A 5238-nucleotide genomic window follows, 5' to 3' on the forward strand; every position below is an offset into this window, starting at 1 on the left:
TGAACACCACATTGTATTAAGCCGCTACAAACACTAGCCTACTACCAATGAACTTCAGACTGAACTGTAGTTGAACCCGAATCAATCTCACACTGATTCAAGGTACAGTTGCGCTCCTTACGTCTCTGATCCCAGCAGGATACTACGCACTTGATTCCCTTAGCTGATCTCACCCACAACTAAGAATTGCTATGACCCAAAGTCGAGGACTTGATAAAAAAATCTGTCTCACACAGAAAAGTCTATAGGATTGAATAAATCTGTCTCCCACAGAAATACCCAAGAGTTTTTGTTCCTCCTTTTGATAAATCAAGGTGAACAAGAACAAATTGATAAGCGGGACTTATATTCCCGAAGAACAACCTAGTATTATCAGTCACCTCACAATAATCTAAATCGTATGATGACGAAACTAGATATTGTGGAATCACAAACGATGAGACGAAGATGTTTGTGATCACGTTTTATCTTGCCTATCGGAGAAATTAATCTCGAGAAAATCTTAGAGAAGATGGTACTCAAACGATAGAATCGGGCAAGATCAGAACACGCAACTATAAGAGAAATAGTTGGGTCTCGCTTCACAATCCCAATGAAGTCTTTGAAGTCGTTAACCTACAGGGTCTTGATAGAAACCTAAGGTTAATGTAGAATCGACTCTAGTCTATGCAACTAGTAACACACAGGAGGTGTGGGGATTAGATTTTCCAGTTGCTAGAGTTCTCCTTTATATAGTTTTCAAGTCAGGGTTTGCAATCCAAGTTACCTTAGTAACAAAGCATTCATTATTCACCGTCAGATGAAAAATCTGATTCAACCAAGCTAATATCTTTCAACCATTAGATCGAACTTAGCTTGTTACACACAAATGAAATGTACCCTCATTTAGGTTTATGAACCGTACCCAAACGTGTACACCATGTTGGTTCAACAATAGTTAACCGAAGTTAGCCATATGATAACTCTCATATCAACCATATTCATCTTAACCATAACTAGCTAAAGAGTCGTTCAATTACTATGTTCTCATAGAAGTATACAAGAACACAATCGAAACAAAATCGGTTTGATTCACTCGAATCAATTCATGAGAATTATAGACACGATTTGCAAAGATTGCATTCCTTATTATATAAATGTTTAAGTTCATGTACACAACCGATTTTAGAGAGTAACCCACTCAAGTACGCTAACAGGTACGCATACTTGAGTATCCGAACTTGGGTTTGGTTACGCCAGTACACGTACGGGTGCGCATACTACTTACACTTACAAACTCCAAAAGATTTTCACAGAGGTGAACTTTCCGCCAGTATGCGTATGGGAACGCATACTTGCCCAGACATCAGCAACCGCCAGTACGCGTACGGGTATGCATACTTCAGGATCCCGGTTTTGGACTTGCAGACTAATGTGATTAACACACTATGTTTATATCCAAACATGGTTACATGATTCTAAACTCTGTATTCGATCATTGAAACTTTCTTAGAGGATGTTATATAGTTGTTATTCACAAACTATTTTTCATCAAAGCAATTTTCAAGTTATTGAAATTATCATAATGAAACATTCTAAGACTTCATCAAAAGATTGTATCACACAAACCATGTGGGATGTTACTCGACAATTTTCATATGATCTTGTTCGTACTTTCGTCACGAATGTAAGATGAATTTGTCCGAAGTGAAAGCTTGCCAGCACATATTCCGGAAAATATATAAGCGAGTTAAACTCAGCTCGAAATCTCAACTGTGTATAATAAAAAAACTATATTGTAACACGACTTATGTATCAATATAGGAGATAGAGTAGAAATAGACTTTCCTAGTGATAGATGAGTTTCAGTCTCCACATACCATTTATCGATGAAGTTCCACAATCTCCCCTTAGTAGTTCTTTCCTTGAGATACCAACATTGACAAACATGCTTGAGATACCAACACATGCGAGTTCGACCGAGCAATGCTCTAACAATCTCCCCATTTATCAATTTTAGTGACAAAACTATCAATACATATGAATTACAAAATAAATAAAAACTTTGTAGCTTCTCATCCAAATGCTTGATCTCCTTGGCATATTCAACACGACTCGAAAACTTCGTCACTTCCAAGTACTCCATGATTCTAAACGTGTTCAACTCAGCATCATAGTTGTTGAAGATCCGTAGAAATAACAATGAGAAAACAAGCGCTCTCAATCATTGCTATACAGTGTCATAGTATTATTACAGAACATCAAATTTCAATTGTATCACAACTTTGACAACAATACTATAGTGATATGTATCACTCCCTCTTTTTCAATACATCATCTCAATATGAGAACCACTCCCCTTTACATAATGATCCGTAAACCATATGTATTTGTAGTATGTAACTACACATTAATTCTCCCCTTTTTTTCCATAAAAATTGGCAAATGTACGAAAACTAGTTGGATCCTCATGAAATTTCCATAGAGATTCTTCATGACCAAAATAGAATAACATACCAATAAATTTAGATGCAATCATAAAGACGAAGCTAAATGCATTCATCAAGGAGTTTACAAAGATACATGATAACCCCTATAATATTCCATAGCCGCACTCTCAACAAAGATATGTCGATTAAGAACAAATTCAAAAACGAACTCTCCCCATAAAATGTCATTCCCGAGAGAACAACAAAGGCGACCTTGCTTTTACAAGAAAATAAGGATTTCTACAAACACACAGATACTTTAACAGAAACGCATCTACCTAGAAACAAATGAAAAATAAACTGAACCACTACTCATGGAAATCCAAAATCGATTGCCCAAAAGATCGAGATAAAAGCAGGGACAAGAGTTATGAAGATCTAATGAACCAAGAAAAAACTAATAGACTGTCGTAAGTTTTGAAACGTGGCAGTGTCTAATGGTTTGGTGAGAATATCATCCAATTTTTGTTCGGAAGGCACAAACTCCATATTTATGACACCATTTTCATAAAGATCTCGAATAAAATGGTAACTTATTTCAATGTGCTTGGTTATTGAGTGCTCAACAGGGTTCTCAGTAATGCGAATCGCACTGGAGTTATCACAAAAGATCTTCATTATTCCGGAGTCAAATCCATAATCAGCAAGCATCTGTTTTATCCACAGAAGCTAAGTACAACATGAACCAACATCAATATATTCTACTTCACATGTTGAGAGAGATTGTGAATTTTGTTTCTTGTTATGCCAAGCAACAACATTCAATCCTACATAGTAGAAACCCCCTGATGTACTCTTTCTTTCTTCCACGCATCCTGCATAATCAGCATCTGAATAGGAAGTTAGATCAGTATTAGTATCAAAAGTGTAAGAGAGACCATACCCGACAGTGTGATTAATGTAGCGTATGATCCTCTTTGCATCTGCAAGATGAGACTCCTTTGGATTTGCCTGAAACCTAGCACATCAACCAACACTAAATGCAATATCAGGCCTTGTGGCTGTGAGATATAAAAGACTTCCAATGATAGATCGATAAAGGTTTTGATCCACATTTACACTTTTCTCATCTCGATGTAGTTTACCCGTGGTAGACATATGGGTCAGTTTTGAAGTTGACTTATCAAGGACGAATCTTGAAACAAGATCTTTGGCATATTTTTCTTGAGATAAGTAAATTCCATCCTTGTGTTGTTGAATTTGTAAAACCAAAAATATTCTTAATTCACCAACATTGCTCATTTCAAACTCCTTACCAAGAGAGACTTGAAAGTCTTTTTGCAAGTTTCTCCGTTGTTGATCCATAGATAATATCATCTACATAAACTTGAGAAATCACAACATCTTTCCCGCTCCATTTGGTAAACAAGGTTTTATCAGCTCCACCTCTCGAAAAACCTTTCACAAGAAGAGAAGTAGTTAGTTTTTCGAACCAGGCACGAGGTGCTTGTTTTAATCCATACAATGCCTTATTGAGCTTAAGGACATGATCAGGAAAATTAGGGTTTTCGAATCCCTTAGGTTGAGCGACTTAGACTTCTTCCTTTAAATTCCCATTTAGGAAAGCGGATTTTATGTCCATTTGAAACATCTTAACCTTAAGAAAACAAGCATGAGATAATAACAGCCGAATGGACTCGAGGCGTGCCACAGGAGCAAAGGTTTCGTCAAAGTCGATTCCTTCAATCTGTGAATATCCTTGAGCGAAAAGTCTATCTTTGTTTCTGACAATGGTGCCGAACTCATCAGACTTGTTCTTGAATATCCATTTGGTTTCAACAATGTTGATATTGGGGGGGACAAGGTACGAGCTCTCATACGTCTTGTCTTTGAAATTGATTTAACTCTTCGTGCATAGCATTCACCCAATGGGGATCTCTAAGAGCTTAATCAATATTCCTAGGTTCTACTTGCGACAAATTGCAAATATTTTGAACTTGAACTCTTTTCTTAGTAGTAGACTCCCTACCCCCAATGATATTGTTGGTATCATGATTCTTTTGAACCAGAGATGTCGTGGAGGGACACGCTCTTGTTCAACAGAAATAGATTGACTAGAGCTTTTCTCCTCATCACTAGAAACTTCCGGATCAGCAACCGTTGGAACATCTTCTACTGATTCTGACGTTTCTTTGACTTTCTCAGTTGTCTCGGTAAGAGGCAATTCAAGAGGAGAGTCATCATGATTAAAATTACTTAAATCATCAATGATAACATTTGAAGATTCCATCATGACTTGGGTCCTGATATTAAAAACTCGAAAACCATGACTGTCAGATGCATATCCAAGAAAAATACCTTCATCGCCTTTTGAATCAAATTTCCCTTTCTGTTCACGATCCTTTAGAATGTAACACTTACTATCAAACACTCTAAAATAGTGTAAGTTGGATTTCTTACCGTACCATAACTCATAGGGAGTGTTTAAGGTCTTTGACCGTAGATAAACACGATTGATCAAGTAACAATCCGTAAAGACAACATCACCCCAAAACCTTAAAGGTAAGTTTTTGTTATGGAGCACTATCCTTTCCATTTCCTGAATGTTTCTATTCTTCCTTTATGCAACACCATTTGCATGTGGAGTAATAGGTGGTGAGTATTGTTGAATAATCCCCAGAGAGTCACAGTATTCAAATACTTTGGTGTCTTTGAATTCAGTGACACGATCTCTCCTAATTTTCTTTAGTTTGCGACCCTATTCATTCTGGATTCTATTAACAATAATCTTGAACTCACTGAGAGTTTCATTCTTGTAAGCAAGAAAAGC

Source organism: Papaver somniferum, chromosome 10 (assembly GCF_003573695.1).
Source record: "Papaver somniferum cultivar HN1 chromosome 10, ASM357369v1, whole genome shotgun sequence".
Taxonomy (NCBI): Eukaryota; Viridiplantae; Streptophyta; class Magnoliopsida; order Ranunculales; family Papaveraceae; genus Papaver; species Papaver somniferum.